Below are 18,457 nucleotides of genomic sequence, written 5' to 3'. Positions count from 1 at the left end.
GCGAAGAGAAGACCATGGGCGGCCCCATGTGGACCTACCCCCCCAAACCCCCACCCCAGCCCGCCCCAGCCCGCCTGGCCTCCTGTGCTCGGCCTGGCTCTCCCTCACAAACAGCTCCATGCTGCTCTCTGCTGCCGGCTCAGAATTCCTGCTCCCAGAGCTCGCAGCAGCCCTGCTGCTCTAAGTGCCGGCCGCCCTGACGAGCCCGGGCCTCACGGGGCCTCCTGATTCACCCCCGGGCGGCGGCTCTGTGGGCTCAGGCTGCCCATTCAGCTGACTTCCTCCAAATTATCTGGGCGCTTGGACCTCAGGAAGGTCTTATTCTAGCCACGGGAATCATTTAGATGGAAAGATCGCCCCTTCCGGAAATGACTGAGAAACCTCACTCTAGCTTCCCCTCTCTGAGAAAGGGTGGAAAGAGAGGATATATTGGAGATGGAGGTGGAGATTAGAAATATCCCCCCATAAATTCCACATTGAGCTCAATTTTAAAGGAGGAAGGTAATAAATAATACATGTGTGGTGAGCGCCATACATGGGACACCCTCAATAAGTCTAAAGGAGTTCGAGGCGTGGTTGAACATTGACCTGTGAACCAGGAGGTCACGGTTCGATTCCGATCAGGGCACATGCCCGGGTTTCGGACTCCATCCCCAGCAGGGGGTGTAGAGGAGGCAGCCGATCCATGATTCTCTGCTATCATTGATGTTTCTCTCTCTCTCCCTCTCCCTTCCTCTCTGAAATCAATAAAAATATACTTAAAAATAAAATGACCATGAAAAGCATACACAATACACATAGAAAGGTGACCTAAGGTACTAACCAGTAGAAAACACTCTAAAAATACGTATATTTTTATCCCCTTAAAAAAAAATACATGTCTATGTAATAATTATTTTACAGGAAAGAACCTGGAATGACTTATCCAAATACATTGGCTGTTATCGCTAATAATGAGATTGTTCTTGATAAATCCCTTCTTCTTTTTAATTATCTAAGTTTTGTCAACAAATCTACAACAAATAGCAATGAGTCTGTGAAAAGGGTTCTAAAGCCAATTTTCATCCATCACGGGAAGAACAGGTGAAGCATGAATAGTCTTCGTCCTAATGCCAATGAGATCCGAGACTCGGTGCCCCCGACTCCACCGACTTTTGGGGGTGACTGCTGCACCCACTTCTCTGTGGACAGATTTAAAGCCATTAAACATGACCATGAAAATCACGTACATGGATACAGATGGATAGAAAGATGGCCTGACGCACTATTAAGTAGAAAACGCTCTAAATATACATATCTCCCTTTTTAAAAACTGCTAGGCTTGCCCAGCCGGTGTGGCTCAGGGGCTGAGCATTGACCTATGAACCAAGAGGCCGCGGTTCGATTCCCGGTCAGGGCACAGGCCCGGGTTGCGGGCTCGATTCCCGCCCGTGTGCGTGAAGGCGGCTCCTTGCTTTTGGTTCAGCGCTCTCGCTCTCTCTCTCTCTCTCTCTCTCTCTCTCTTCCTTTGCACAGGGTGTGTTTCTGTTTGATGACACACGTCTGTGCTTAGACATGCAAACGCAGACAGGAAACACCTTGTGGAAGGATGAAGAACGGGTTATGTGTGGCCTGGGGGCTCTAAGGCTGTTCCCACGGTGCTCCCCGGGGCCAGCTGGGATCAGCGTCACGGGGGCGTCACCCGGAGGCGCCGGGGAAGTGCCAGCGCGGGGGTGGCTGCCGCCCAGCGGGTGGAATGAGTCTCTGCCCGGTCCAGTTTGGACCTCAGTGGGGCTGCAGCGGGGGGGGGGGGGGGGGATTTTAAGGAAGGAAACGGGTTATTCTCATGCACGTTAACGTTTGTGAGCCCCCCGGCTGTCACCGTGTCTCGGGGGGTCACTGTGGCTCCCTCTGGTGTGCCGGCTCCCACAGGGCCGATAGCAGATGCTCCGACGTGGACTCGGCGCCCTGGAGAGAAGAGCGTGTGCGTCTCGGAGGAGACGCCTGGGTCTCCCTCCGTGCAGACCGTGTCGCCGCCGGTGCCGAGTGCAGTCGCCGCCCGGGGAAGTGAGCACTGGGAATGGCTTTCTTCCTCTCCCGGAAGGACCTCTGTTAGCGTCCCTGACAGTCGTGAGCCCCGGCATTGTTGTCCTCGAAAAGACTGAACCAATACCAGTGCGGCTGTGCTTGGGAGAGTAAACGTTAAGTGTCCCCTTCAGTGTATTTCCAATTTCCAACCAATAGATTTAAGACAAGGACATACTCTCTACACACGCACACATGCACACACACACACACACACACACACACACAAGTTTTGTTCAGAGGTTAAGAAAAAAATGACCACGTAACAACCGAGGACAGGCTGCCTTCCGGAAGTGATTTGTGAGCCTGGCGGGCGGGGGGGGGGGGGGGGGGGGGACACGTGTGTGGGTGCCGGAGGTTGGGGTAACGATGCCATGCATGAGAGCCCGCTAGTGACACGGGCAGCGAGGCCGTGTGTGCTTGAGGTCACCCATGTGTGCTTGAGGTCAGCCGGGTTCCCTCTGGACCTCCAGGGTGCTCTCCCTTCTTCACAATTGAGAGCATCCCGGGATGATCATAATGTAAATATCTGTGTTTTCCGATGGTCTTAGGCTCTACAGCAGCGGTTCTCAACCTGTGGGTTGCGACCGACAGGTTGAGAACCACTAGCAGGGTCGCCTAAGACCATCGGAAAACACAGATATTTACATTATGACTCATAACAGTAGCAAAATTACAGTTATGAAGTAGCAACGAAAATAATTTTATGGTTGGGGGTCACCACCACATGAGGAACTGTATGAAAGGGTCGCGGCATTAAAACGGTTGAGAACCACTGCTCTAAGTAATTGCTTTATACTTAATTGTGTTTGGATGATGTTGCCTATAATAACCACCTCTGATACTGCCATAACGCATATTATTAACACTTCTGAGGTAGCCTACCAAAAAACATAAAATAACAACCACAAAAGACTCATTGATTCTGTTAAACGCATTCATCTGAGTAGAGAAGTCAGTGCCCTTGTAACTTACAGACGTCACACTTCCCGAGCACTGGCGTGCGATGGGTGCGTGCTGCTGGGGCGACGACCAGAACCTGTGGAGCCGGACGGGGCTGGGTTTGCGTCCTGACTTAGTCATTATAATGGCCATAAGTAGGTTTTAACTTCTTAGATTTTTGGTATTCTCATCTATAAAGCAGCATAAGGACACTTATAAGAATTAAAGATAATGTCTATAAAACACCCAATGTAGTGCCTAATAGAGAGTAGATTTCCCAGAATTCCAATTTATCAACAATTTATCACCATCTCATTATCACGATTACCATCATTATCATCGTCACCATCATCACCATCCCCACCACCATCATCAACGTCATCATCACCATCATCACCATCACCATCATCACCACCATCGCCATCAGCACCATCATCATCATCACCGCCATCATCATCACTGTATTCGTCATTACCATCATCATCACCATCACCACCACCATCATCAACGTCATCATCACCATCATCACCATCATCATCATCACCATCATTATCATCATCACTGTATTCGTCATTACCATCATCATCACCATCACCATCATCATCACCATCACCATCACCATCATCATCATCACTGTATTCATCATTACCATTATCACTGTCATCGTCACCATCATCACCATCACCATCAGCACCACCATCACCATCACTACCATCATCATCATCACTGTATTCATCATTACCATTATCACTGTCATCGTCACCATCATCACCATCACCATCATCACCACCATCGCCATCAGCACCATCATCATCATCACCGCCATCATCATCATTACTATCATCAATATCAATTCAATTCCTAATATTTCATTGATATAATGGGAACATACACTGACTGACCATCACTACCACCCCACCATCATCATCATTGTCATGTGGCTTTCTTTCCAGGACCTCTAGAACTTGCATTTGCTTATTGATCTCATTTTCCCCTGATATTACTTCAAAAAAAACTATACACTTCTGCTCTAAAAGGGGGTTGGGAAAGTTAATTGAGGTTCTGGTTTTAGTTGTTTTCTAGTTAATCAAGTCTTATTATACTTTGGACAGTAGCATCGCAGTGCTTTATCGGTAGGGATATTGGACTCTAACCCAGCATCTCCGGCTGAAGTCAGATTCACAGCTTTCATCTACTTGTCTTTTGTTTCTGTGGTTAAGGAGATTCTCAGATCTTACTCCCACATCTGCTGTAAGCACCTGGAGAAGTCGGAGCTCTGGGGAGGACTGTAATAATGTATTACGGCCCCTCTGGTGGATTATGCGTTTGAAGATCCTCCTCTCTCCACAATGTAGGTCTTCTTTCACGGTTTCCAGTGGCAATAATAACAATCGTAATTGATGACAGCAAAAGCAATAAAAGCAGTCTTCATATTGTACACTGTAAAACACAGGTTGCTTAAGGCTGTCAAGACATTTTCTAAATAAATGTTTTCATAAAGCAATAACCAAGCTCTCTGCGCCATTATGTCATGCCAGGGAGGAGGTCAGATAACTTCCCCATAAAAACAGGTAAAATGTGCCGGAGTAATTGCATTGGCTGTCCGTCACCGCACCTCGGGAAGGCCTGCCGTTCATTGGGTCACTCCCCTCCACTGAGCACACTGCAGCCTGGACACATTAGCGGCCGCTTGTCCAAATGAGCGCCGTGACCTGGTGAACCAGACCAGCGTGTCCCGGTGACACCACTGAGGGCTGGCACCACCGGGGCGGCGTCCTGAGGTTAATTTCAGGTGCGGCCGGGGCGGCATGCCTGCTGGGCCGCCTGGGAAGATGTGCTCACGTGCACAGAGACAAGGGGCGTCACGGGTCCGCACACGGTCCGTTTTGGCAAATTGTTCATGTGCACTTGAACATGACCTGTATTCCGTAGCTGTTGTGTGAAGCCTCTTATAAAAGTTAATTTAGGTGGTTTATTGCTCACGTTGTTTAAGGATTCCACCGCTTTAGGAATGATTTCCGTCAGCCTGTGTAATTCATTACAAACGGAGGCAAGTTACGCCTGGCAGAATGATTTCTGATTTGCTGGAATCACAGGCATCAACTTTATATATATTTATTGATTGATTGACTTCAGAGAGGAAGGGAGAGGGAGAGAGAGATAGAAACATCAATGAGAGAGAATCATTGATCGGTTGCCTCCTGCACGCCCCCTATTGGGGATCAAGCCCGCAACCCAGGCATGTGCCCTTGGCCAGAACCCGGGACCCTTCAGTCCGCAGGCCGACGCTTTAGCCACTGCGCCAAGCCGGCTGGGGCTGTGTGCTTATCCTTAACAAACCCTGAGGTCACGTTAAGAAGAGGCACAGAGGTGACTGTGCAGTGCAGATGTGGTGTCTTCCGTTTGCACACGTGAACATGGAGAAAAGATAGATACGGTGACTTCTTTACAGAGACCACAGTCATTCTACTCCTGTACGTCTCCATCAGCCTGACTCCTACTGGCTTCAACGGCCAAGTTTCCAGAGAAGTTTTGATCTTCCGTTCAAAGGCAATCTCATAATCTTCTGAACCTCAAAGCACGTGTTTGTGCTGGGAACTATGATCCCTGGCCATGCTTAAAGAAAGAATTGTGTGCTTGGTTAAAACTACTGTCCTATATAATAAAACCCTAATATGCAAATTGACCGAACAGCAGAACGACCGGTCGCTATGATGCACACTGACCACCAGGAGGCAGATGCTCAAGGCAGGAGCTGTCCCCTGGTGGTCAGTGCGCTCCCACAGGGGGAGCGCCGCTCAGCCAAAAGCCCAGGCTCACAGCTGGCGAGCGCGGCGGCAGTGACGGGAGCCTCTCCCAGGGAGCAGGCCTAAGCCAGCAGGTGGTCATCCCCCGAGGGGTCCCAGAGGGCACAGCCCAGGCTGAGTGCACAGATGTCGTGCACCGGGCCTCTAGTTACATAACAGACATCTTGAGAACAAAGATTGTTTTGTGACAAATCTTTAAATCCCTGTAGCGACATACTTTAACTTGCCACCTATTAGAGCAAACCATCTGAGGGGAATTGAGTGGCATTCTAGAAAAGCGACTGACGTGAGTGAGCGGATCCATCTCCCTGCGTGTGAGAGATTTCCTACCTCCAGGCAGGCCACGGGGAGAAGGTCCAATGGAGAGCTTTCAATGCCTTCCGAGCGTCTGAGCATCATTGACAACACCATTGCACGAAGGTCTGGAGGAATGGTTGACGCTTTGGGTCTTTATGATCGGCCTACTACGTATAAAGTGCAATTACTTCGTAATGTGGAGAGAGCTTCGAAGCCAGGTTCCCCAAAGCCTCTTGTTAATAAAATTAAACACACGCTTAGATTTTTCTGAAAACCAGTGTGTGCGCTGCAATTGGATTCCGCCGTTGAATGGAGACGGCTTCATCTTCTCCTCGGAGGCGGCGCGCAGCGGGGAGGCGGACGACTCAGCGGCACAGTCACCCAGGTTTGCAGCCGCTCACCCTGGACACGCAGCCCGTGGGCCCGGCCGCAGAGGCGCAGCGCCTCCTCGCTGAAGCCCGGCGGGGGGGGGGGGGGAGGGGAGGCGGGGCCCCGTGCGAGGCCTGCGGCCTGTCTCCACTTAGAGTCTCCAGGAGAGACGCTGAACAACAGAGAAGGAACCAAGCTTCTGAGGTCTGTCTCACCAGCTAACTTAAACAAAGAAGGAGCCATTTTTCTTGAGCCCAGTGCAGCTAATTACATTTGTTATATGTTTTTATTGATTTCAGGGAGGAAGGGAGAGAGAGAAACATCAATCATGAGAGAGAAACACTGATCGGCTGCCTCCTGCACGCCCCACACTGGGGATCAAGCCCGCAACCCGGGCCTGTGCCCTGACTGGGAATCGAACCCTGACCTCCTGGTTCCTAGGTTGACGCTCAACCACTGAGCCCCGCCGGCCGGGCTCCAGCTCACTCTGAATGCTGTCTTTGTGCATTTTGGCAGCAAAGAAATCAAGTTGTAAAGCCTGACGCGGAGCAGGTGTTGTCTGAAGGACATGGCACGGCCCTTGCCCTGTAAATGGATGCCCAGGGCGGCACGGTCGCCCTGACACTCCCCGGAGCCTACATCTGGCAGGCACAGCGGCTCGGCCTCCCAGGGAGAGAAGAACAAGGGAGAACGGGGCGCACGTCTCCTGGAGGCGGAGAGCGAGCTGTCTGCAGCAGAGCGAGGCTCTTCTCCCTGGGGCATGGTGACCCAGTTCTGCGCACCTCAGCGGCCACCGGCTGGCCTACTTCCCCAGCCGAGGGCCCGGCTCGTTTTTCTCCGTCCCTCGGCCCTCGGCCGGCAGAGCAAAGCAGAACTGAACGCAGGCTCGCTTCGGGGAGACGGCTGCAAAGCGGAGCCGCGAGGCCGCCCTCCGTGGGCCACGCGTGAGCCCCGACGGGCCAGCCGCTGCGCCAGCCGAGGCCACATTGCGGCAACCGAGCTCCCGCCTCTCATCACCAGCAAACAGCCGCGGAGTCCCGTGGGCGCCCACACGCACGCAGAGGCTGCGCGGCCCGACCAGGGCCTGCTCACCGGGAACCTGGCTGATTTGCTTCTTGAAAAACAAGTTAGAGCCAGAAAGACGGAGTTCCTAGAAAAGCAATCCCCGGGGCGTAAAGGACCCCAGGACTTAGGGCGCCGCACCCGGAGATTACACACGGGGGGTGACACGTGGGAGTGTCCATGCAGCTTTTCAGCACCCCAGGCTCAGCAGTCCTGCCCTCAGACGCGGGCGTGAGTGGGCCCTGGGCGGCGCGGGCTCCAGGCAGCTCCGGGAGCCACCTCCCGGGAACGCTGTCCGCAGGGACGGATGGACGGACGGACGGACGGACGGACGCAGAGCTGCTCCCGCTTCCCAGGCGGGAAGGGCTGCACTCGGAACACGGAGCGGCAGGAAGAGGCGGGTCCCGGGAAGAAGGAGACTCAGAGGTGAAGGGTGTTACCAGAGACGAGGATGATTCCGGAATGATGAAAGGAGGGATGGAGCAGGAAGACACGCGATCAGAAATCCAAGTGCATTCTTCAAAGAACAGACAGACTTAATTCAGGGGGCGGTCCAGGCACCAAAGTTCACCTTGTGTTACCCTCGGTCCCGTCTCCGGGGAAGGGCTCAGTCAGGAGAGGAAGTGGGAAGGGCAAGCGCGAGCGTTCACCGCCGGGGCCATCGCTCCCCTGATTGCAAGTCTCACGGGCCCCTCGGGTTGGGGCTGCGCGCCTGCGGGGGAGGCAGAGCGGGAAGGGACAGAAAGAAACTGACAGATTTGAAAAGAAAAGCAGCTCATGCCGATGGCAGAGTCGGGGATGGTGACATTTCTCTCTCGGAAAGTAATTGAACCACCAAACACAGATGTGATTAGACATAAAAGATCGGGAAAGCGCCCGATCGACCGCCCTGATTCAATTGATGCTTATAGATCACTGCAGCCGGACTAGAGAGTGTAAATTATCTTCAGTGACGCCTGGCGTGCGTGCTCACGTGATGTCCATCTCGGTGCCTTGTGGAGACAACTGCTCAGGAATTAGAAAGGTATTAAATAAGATCTCTTTTGTCTGTTTGTTGTTGTGAATCCTCACCCGAGGATATTTTTCCATTGATTTTTAGAGAGAGTGGAAGAGAGAGAGAGAGACACACCGATTGGCTGCCTCCTGCACGTGCCCCCGACCAGGCCGGGGATCAAGCCTGCATCTGAGGTACAGTAAGTGCCCTTGACCGGAATCCAGCCCGGGACCCTTTAGTCTGCAGGCCGACGCCCTGTTCACTGAGCCAAACCAGCTAAGGCAAAATCAATCTCAATCTCTCTCTCTCTCTCTCTCTCTCTCTCTCTCTCTCTCTCTCCCCCCTCGCTCTCTTTAACAGAAATAAACATTAAAATGGTTTGTGTGTAGAACAGGTCTACCACGGGTCACAAGAACCAACCAGCCATGAGTGGACAACACGCACACGGAACTCTGTCCAACCACATGAGTCACCAGCAAAAAGCAAATGAAAACATCGTGAAGAATCACTGTGGGTCCAATCAAAACGACCGACTCTAAAAAGGCCGAAAAGAAAGGAAAAGAAGGGTGGGGTGTAGGGTCTGCTTTAGCGACACAGACGCTGTGGCAGCGTGCTACAGCCCTCCACGTGCGCACGGAAAAGGACCCCCACACGGAAAAGGACCCCCTACAGGCCTGTGCGTCGCAGCTTCGCATCTCCCGGGTTAAACTGGACAGGGACGGGGTCTGTCCACCCGAGAGCCCCCGGCAACCGGGTGCAGGTGCAGGATGGAAGGATGGTGCAGAGAAACCAATGAAGGTACACGCGGCTCATGATGGTTCTTAAAGGCGTTATAACAAGTGAAAGAAAACGGATATAAAACACACAACCCATGCTGTTTCATTTACGTGAAGTTCCCACACGAGTGGAACTGGCCTTCAGCGGGGAAACATGAGCAGCGCCCCTGGGTTCGGGGCCGGGAAGGGGGGTCCGGAGGAGCCAGCACCGGGACGTTTTCAGGATCCGGTAACGTTCCTGAGGGAACCCGGCCTCCACACGCACGTACATGTGTCAGAACTCAGCGGCTCTCCGCTCTCTGAGAGAACACGGTAGGCGCGTTGCCTTGTATGTACATTTCACACCCAAAGAAATAAGTGACCGACACTGAATTCTGATTAATCTCATACATGTGGAAATATTTAGGGGGACATGTACCAATGCCTGAAATTTACTGCGAACTGTGTCAGAAATAAAGTGGATTGACAGGTGGATATATAGACAGGTAAATGAATAGATGTGTGACCAGCAGGTAAAATAAATCTTGATAGAATCTGGGTGGCAGGTACACAGACCGTCACTGTAAAAATTCACATTTCCTGTATGCCTAAAATCCTCCATCCTCAAACGCCGAACACAGATTTAAATTGGGACTGAATAACGTGCCGAGGTTCATATCCGGAGATGGATATTTACCTCAGAAACAGTGGCCCCAGGAATCCAGGAGCTCGATCCAACTCTGTGTCAGTGACTAAAAAAATAAGAACATAGACGCCCCCGGCTCCCCTTTCGGCGTCGCCTGCAGGGAACAGTTTCTCTCCAAACATCAGAGAGGAAGAACGCTGACATGGAGACACAATCCACGCCACGCGCTCCCGTGGCAAAGAACAAGCCCACTGTCGCTACAGACGGGGCTGCCGCGCCTCTCTGAGCGTCACACAGCAAACCCAGCCTCCGGGGAAAGTGTCCCGCCCTGGGCATGTTTGTTCAAGGCCGTCTCCGGAAGGAAGTCCTGGCGCGTTCTGAAGGATACGATGCGATGGGATGAGGCACCCTTCACACCGCCCCACCCCGGCCCTCAGCCCAGCCGCCTCACAGAGCACCCCCTCCCCCCGTCCATCCCTCCCGGCCCCACCGCTCTCTCTGGCTGCCCTTCACCATACGTAGCTGAGCCCTGGGTTAGGCGCTGAAGAGGAATTTTTGATATTATCCGAGACATTGAAAAAACTCCAGTTAAATGGAAGAAGCACGCATTTGGGGGGGAAGCTAAGTTGTCATGGGACACAGCGCGCGCAGAAGGCTGTGGCCGCAGGTGTAGATTCTGTGGGTTTTCGGACCCAGCCCATTGTTTTGTCTGCACATCTGGGAAAACACGTCCCCGCTCACCTCTGATGTTCCTCCCAGTTACTAGTCATCAAGTCTTTGCTGTGAGGCCAGGGGGTGCGGTGCGTGGGGAGGGGCAAGGGGGAGTAATGAGCGGATGGGTCTGCGGGAGACGGGCTGTGAGAAGCCTCCCCGTTACGCGGGATAAACGTGCATTTGCAGGCCACGGCCGCCTTCTATCTCCTGATTCCCGCAAACGCGCCGCCACACTCTGCTGAGGCTGTAACTGAGAAAGAGATCGTCCGATAGCAGATGAGAGGAGATCCATAAACAGGCCGCGGAAGGGAAACGTCAGCCCAAAGAGAGAAAATGGAATTTTTGAGAGGATCCTCTTCCGACACGATGCTGTCTTTATTCAGTACTGCTGCTCGGTGACCCCTTTCCACACCATCGCCAGGGTGTCTGGTCTGACAAAAGGCCAAAATGGGGTTGGGAATATTTTTTCTTAATAATTCGTTGTCTGGCCCGACCGATGTGGCTCAGTGGTTGAGCGTCAACCTATGAGCCAGGAGGTCACGGTTTGATTCCCGGTCAGGGCACATGCCTGGGTTGTGGGCTCCATCCCCTGTGTGGGGTGTGCAGGAGGCAGCCGATCCATGATTCTCTCTCAGCATTGATGTTTCTATCTCTCCCTCTCGCTTTCTCTCTGAAATCAATAAAAATATCTATTTTTTAAAATAGCATTTCCAAAACCAAAGGCTCAGGGGTCCTTAGACTGAGTCAGACAGACAGGAACAAACACAGCAGCTGTGAGCAGCCAATGGGAGACGCAGGGGCTGCCCTGGGAGGGGCCGTGGCAGGGTGAGCGGGTCAGTGGCCGGCAGGAAGGCAGGTGGTGGGGTGTGTATGAGTCGGGGACCGAGCACACGGGGGAGGCCCAGTGACAAGTATGTGACGAGGACGGCGAGGGCCTGGGGGACCTGGGCAGGCACCACGGGAGGCCAGGCGTCCCTCTGTGCGATGGAGGAAGGGCCTGGGGAGGACGCAGCTCGGCCCGCGCACAGGGGAGCCGGTCGCCGCCGAGACACGCTCACCGCCTCACGCGCCTGCATCTCCCCGCTGCCTGTGGCCACGTTCTGCGCTTGGGGTGTGAGTCACCTTTTCAGGGCATTTCATCTGGAGTCACTCGAGAATATGTTCTTTCGCTCACTCACCAAGGGCATAGACCCAGACTTTGAAACATCTTTTTGTGTCTTTGAATGTGGCAGAAACTTAGGAATGTATCCATTTAATTCAGCGAAGGCAGAGCGGTCACAGAGTGAGAGGGACAAGCAACCCAGAACCGAGCCACGTTGCGGAAATCGTGAGAGGAGGGAGGGTCAAAGGCAGCGTGTGGGCAAGCGGTTCACGGTGCGGAGATGGCAGAGCGGAGGGCGACGGGGCTGACAGCTGTCCTTCGTGATCCGACAGTGCGGGTCCTGGCTGACTCTGACCGGAGCCCTTGAGGGGGTGAGAGGGGCGCGGGAAAGCTGTCTGTCACTCCGGGGCCGGCCTGCGGAGTGCAATATTGTCTGTTTATTATCCTGGATCCCGTCTTCCCTTCACAGAGATGGCGAAGTGTCTGGGGAGGGAGTGCAAATTTAATGAGAACCAGTGAAGAACAACAGTAAACATTTCATTGTGTTCCCACAAATATTTATCAAGCATCTCCGCGTGTCAGGCTCGGTGCGAGGTGTGAGAGACACGAAGATCCATCAGCCATGACCCTGCCCCAGGGGGCTCAGAGCAGAGGTGGGGAGAGACACACACGCACAGCGTACAGGTTCATTGCCAACGCCCTCCCCTTGGCGGCGGCACAGGTTCGAGGCACAGAAAGGACGGAGACCTCTGGGACGCCTTCGCCCCTCAGACACGGTCCAACCCAAGGGGAAGCTGACGGCGAAAATTAAAACATAAATCAGTAACACGGCAGAGGAGTCCGCGCGGCAGTGCCCGAACGTTCCGTGTTCGCCCAGGAGTTAGTTTTATCGACGCGCTGTGGCCGGAGGCCGGCGGCGTCCGTTGTAACATGCGACACCCGGGCCTGCTGAAAGGATGGCGGCGTCAGCGCGTCGAGAGGAAAGCGCGGGAGAGACTATGAAGGTTTAATAGCCGGTGCTCACGGGGGAAGGCGAGCCCCCGGAAGCCCGGAAGTGGTGGTTCTTGTGATGAAGCCCATGTTAGGAGAGAAATGGGAAATTCATATTGAAAGTGGGATACACAATGTCACCATGACAAACGGACAGGGCGTCGTGCCGAGAAATGCAAGCTGGGTTTCCTAGGAGACTGCCACCTGGGAGTGTGCGCCCCGGCGCACACCTCTGTCCCCGGGAGAGCACCCCCAGCCCCCTGAACCCCCGATCCGTCGCGAGGCGGCTGGGTCCCGGGTCCTCCAGCACCTCTGAGCCCCGGTGTGTCTCCTCCTCCGCACGCCCAGGGCGCAGGAGGCTGGGGTTCAGGGCCGAGGAGGCTGCCAGCCGAGGCCAGGCCTGAGACGCTGGGAGCACAGTTTCCCCATCACAGTTCCCTCGTCGCCTGGCATCACAGAGGGCGGCTCGGATGCAGGATGCGCGGGGGGCGGGGCCCGGCCAGGAGGCAGGGCAGCCTCCCCAGGCTCCAGGGGCCTCCTGTCCCCATGCGGTCCCCCAGGCGCTGGCGTCTCCTGGGGCGCTTCCCCGGCTGCGCTGCAGGGCCGCCTCCGGGAAGGGGCCGAGGCCCAGGGCTTCTGAGCGGCTCCGTGTGGACACCACCCGGGAGAGGGACGCGTGAGGGGGGCGGGGCTGTGTCGGTTCTAACAACGCAGTGAGGGAACTGTGCCCCGGAAGGAGGAGGCTGAGAGCTAAGAGATGGATCATCGATAGAACTGCCCGGAAAGCACTTTTAGGGCCCGGCCGGCGGGGCTCAGGGGTTGAGCGTCCACCTAGGAACCAGGAGGTCACGGTTCGATTCCCGGTCAGGGCACAGGCCCGGGTTGTGGGCTCCATCCCCAGTGCGGGGCGTGCAGGAGGCAGCTGATCCATGATTCTCTCTCATCATTGATGTTTCTGTCTCTCTCCCCCTGCCTCTCTGAAATCAGTTTTAAAAAAACATTTTTTATGGAAGCACTTTCAGGAACGTGGTTATGACTGAGCGAAAGGATCCAGCAGCGAACTCCGTGCGGCCTCGCCTTCAAGACCGCGGCCGGGGGAAGCGTCGGCTGCTCGGGGCTTCGGGGGAGCCGTTTGCTCCTGAGAACGTCTCCCTGCGATGGCAGCGCGGCGGGCGGCGGGTGCTGAGCCTGCGGGCACAGTGCGACACGGCACCGCACAGCCGGCACCGCACAGCCGCCGGGCCCTCCTCCCCGCTGTGGGCGGCCAGACCAGCCGTGTCCTGTCGGGAGGAGTGCGTGCCGTGACCGCATCCCAAGGACGGGCAGTGACCTTGGCACGCCGTTGGGAGGCTCCCTGAGGAAGACCGTGCTCCAGACCCTTGTCCCCCGAGAGGAGCGAGCCCCTCAGGCCTCCAGCCCCCCCCCCCACCCCGGCCTCCGCCTTGGGGGGAAGGTGCAGTGTCTCCCGTTGTTCCTCGGCCAGTGTGGCGTCGGTGGGGGTCGATGCCTCGGCCTGTGAAGGTCTCTGTGCCGAGCAGCGGGCACGGCTCCCCGCATCCCCGGAGCCTCCGGCCCTGCCCCCCTTCCTAACCTCTCCTGGACGTGGCCTCGAGAGCGCGCCGCCGTGTTGCACACTCAGGACCATGTTGCTCGTGAGCGCGCCGCCGTGTTGCACACTCAGGACCGGCCAGGCCCGCTCAAGGCTTTCCCGCAGCCTGCAGGAGGGGCTTCTAATTTTTCCTTAAATCAAGAAAGATCTTTTTTCCGTCTGAGATGTTCTCAGGTTGAATCAGCAGCCACAGAGAAAGAGAACTTGAGCTAAGGTTATTCCATGGAAAGAAGGGGGGCGGGGCGGGGTAGAGGACGTAGCCAGCGTTTCACTTAAAATGCTAGACTCCCAGCTTGTGCTGCTGAATCTAAGGAATACGAGCCGCATCTCGGGCCTGAGTGAATTAAAGCCGCCGCCGCCAAGTGGTTCTGAGCCACGTTTCCCCCGCGTTCCCGTGTAGAAGCTGCTCAGACCGCGTCTGGGTGGTTCCATCATCACAAGCTAACGCTTGCAGGGCCGGGACACATTCGTCATTTAAGGGAAACGCACGGAGTGCTAGCTTTAAGACACCTTCTCCTAAATTACAGCAAATCTCTAAAGCAAACACCCCTGCCCGCCGGCCACGTGTGTTAATTCTCCATTAAAATGCAGCCTTTTCTCGCTGTTCTAATGAGCACACCCGCCCATTCACCATGAAATCGTTATTAAATATTGATCAGAGCCCTCGCTCAGCCAGAGGTACCGTGTGTAGTTAATCACGGCTTCAAAGAGGAGCTTTTGTATTTTAAACACGTCTGGAACTTTCTACGCAAACCGGGTAAAGCTCAGCCCTTAGATTTTAAGCCGCACCTTTAGCAAAACAAGGTTCCCTACGCGCGGCGTGCTGGCGACCCAGGGAAAGGGGACAGTCCCAGGTCGGCTGAACACTCACACAGGAAGAGCAGCGTTTCTCCTCTTCAGGGGAAAATACTCAGGACACCGTGACAGACCGGAGATGCCATTCCACAGGGGACGGTTGTGATGGTCACTGCCGTCTTAAAGCAGGAGAGACGGGGCTCCAGTCTGAAGACAGCAGGGGAACGTAGGGATCTGTAGTCAGCGGGTGGGGTGGGCGGTGGGGGTTGGGGGTCAGTAGGTGGAAAATTACTGAGAGGAAACAGCAGGGGGTGGGGTGACCACAGCAGCCTCATGGGCTTCTTGCTGCGGGGCAGCCAGGTGACCAGTGGGTGGGGAGGCGGGAGGGGAACCCCAGGCAGGGACCAAGGATGGCTAGACTGACTCAACAGGGTTCTTGCAAAAGCCGGGCCATGCAGAGGTGAGCACAAAGTCCAAGAGTCCTGGTTGAAAAACAGCTCGGAGGAGCCCGATTAGAGTTTGGTCACGGAGGTCATCTTTATCAAAATCAAAGTGAAATCTGTAAGCAAAGTGGCTGTATCCCTTCTCTACCCCCTCCCCCCCCCCCCCCCCACACACACACCGTCTCTTACCTCTTTCTCTGCCTAACCTCCCACACTTAGTGATTGCGGAACAGTCTCTCTTATGTTGGCTTGATGATAACATTCTTCATCATCACTGAATAGCAACACAATTCCCAGGTTCCCTTGCCTGGGAAAAAATCAACTATGCCTCCTTGTCGACGGGAGTGGAGGCCGGGAATAACGTAGCCTCGAGGCTGCGTGGAAGTTCGTGCCACGTAATCAGCAAAAGGTCACGGGGAGGAACAGAACAATTGGAAACATTATTCTCCTCTCCATTGTTGATCGTGCATTCTACCCAACACACACAAGCAAACACATAAAAAAAGGAAAATTTGAAAAGATCCTCTAGAAAGCCAAAATATACTCACCGCGCCCCCCCCCCCCCCCCCTTTCTGTTCGCCAGGGGTCAGAAGGAAATTTTCTAGAATACAGAACAGTAGGGGAACTTTTACACCCACGGAAACTGTGCACGATAGTTGCCCAATGTGGAAGGATGTTTATAGATCACCTTCTCCCTTACCGACGGTGGAACTCGGGGTGCTGTCACATCTCCGAACATCTTGGGTAACGGAGAGCCAGGCAGAACTTCGGTCTGGAGACAGGCACATTCTGTCCCGTCTGGGAGAGGCTCTGTTGTCTTCCTTCCCATCCTGTGGAAAAACCAGTTTTACCTCCATTTGCATATTCATTTCAATATTCCTCATCTATAAAAATGCTCATTTTCATACTGAACTACAATCAAGATTTTACCTTTTTTTTTTTTTTTAAAGAAAGCTCTTTTAACAGATCCCAGCATGTCTTTACCCGGTAAACCCCCTGGCTAAGGTCCTCCGTGGTCCTTCTCCCTCCCGGGCAGTTACACTCAATGACACCGAACCGTTCACTGTTGTTCTCAACACTCCGTGCTGTTTGCGTGTGTAGGACTCTGCACAGGCTGTTTCGTGTCTGAAATGCCCGCTTTGCATGTGCAACTGTCTGCTCGAGAAGGTCTGTCTATTTCACCGCCTGCTGTCACGTGACCTCTTCCAGGAAACATGTCTTGATTCCTGCTTCAACTGGCAGCCCCCCTCACCCCACATCAACAGGACACATATTAGGAACTACGGTTCATTCAAACGGCTTTTGCAAAGGGCTGGGATGGAGGGGGGATGGTGGGAGATAAGGCTAAAAAGTAACAGTACCTGATAATGGATTTAGCATGTCCAGGGGAGCAGAGGTGAAAGTCCCACTCAAGTCGTAGGAGAGGAAAGAAAACCTTTTCTCTCCACCCATCTCAGGTTCTCTGGTGGGACCTAAAATTAGATCGACAAACGATAGATTAACAAGAGAAAAACAAGTTTGTGAACGTGTATCACACGTGCACATGGAGTGCGCAGAGATGAGTAGCTCAAAGGGGTGGTCAGAACTTGGGCTGACGTAGCATCTCACCAAAAAACAATGACATTTCAGAGCGGTGACAAATGAAGAAGCATGACTTTGGTTTTCTAGGGCGGCACCTGGTATGAGGGCACCAATGGCAGGTAAGGGCCATCAGCAACATGTGTGTGTAGAGCCCTCTGGCATACATGTAGAGACTGGTCTGAGTCTAGCGTTATCTCTGGCTGGTAGGACTCGAGACTTTTCTTTCCTGCTGGAGAGGGGAGGGGGGAGCACCTTTGCAAATGAATACCTCGCACTTAGGCAAATAGTGGGGGGGAGGGGCAGAGAGCTTTCCTTATATCTGCTGCTTCTCAATTGCCGTCAACTCCAAAGAATCCTTATGCCAGTGGCAAGCTTTGGGGGCACACGTGTGTCAGTCTTCATCTCCGTGAGGGTCAGGAAGCAATGGCAATCTATCTTCCTGCCCCTGGGCACGTACCACACATACATAGAAAAAGTCCAATAGCAGCAATAGGACAATGAGGGGGCGGAACCGTGCCATAGGGAAAGCTCGGAGAGGCAGGGAAGACTCTGGGGCCACGTGGCTGGCTGCCACTCTCCTGTGGTTTTTAAGCCACTTGATGGGGAGGTGAGGGGTGAACGAATGAGCTGGGTTTTCAGTCCCTTCCGGCGCTGAGTTTCTGTGTTCCACCTCAGGGCGATGGCTATCGCCTCGCGGCGGCACTGCCCACAGGTGCACATTCTATGTGCTGATGAACATGCCTCCTCCCTCCTCTAGATTGTGGGTCCGTGATGATGAGATCACTGCCAGACTCCTCACTATTCACCTGCCAATTCCCTTTGTAAAGGACGATGGATGCACATACCTCCTTTCTTCTCCGGAACATAGCCCTGGGGTTTGACTCTGCTCACCCTTCGGCTGGCTCGAAAGGTGTCAGGATAAACGACAGCGAAGGGCGAGGTGTGCAGAGCACAAGAGGTAGGGAGCAAGCAAGAGTGGGAGACATTGAACACATAGTGAGCATACTCACTAAAAACAGGGCCAGATTAATGTCTGGGTTCTGGGCATTCATTCGTTCCTTCAAAGCAAAGGCACGGGGGCGGGGGGAAATCCTGGCACAAAATAATATTCATTCTCCTATCATCCATCTACCCTTCCATCCATCCATCATTCATCCACCCACCCATCCGTCTATCCATCCATCTACCCATCCATCCATCCATCCATCCATCCATCCTTCTACCCATCCATCCACCCATCCACCCATCCATCCATCATCCATCCATCTATCCATCCATCTATCCATC

Source organism: Eptesicus fuscus, chromosome 22 (genome assembly GCF_027574615.1).
Source record: "Eptesicus fuscus isolate TK198812 chromosome 22, DD_ASM_mEF_20220401, whole genome shotgun sequence".
Taxonomy (NCBI): domain Eukaryota; kingdom Metazoa; phylum Chordata; class Mammalia; order Chiroptera; family Vespertilionidae; genus Eptesicus; species Eptesicus fuscus.
Note: the sequence above shows the minus strand (reverse complement) of the source record.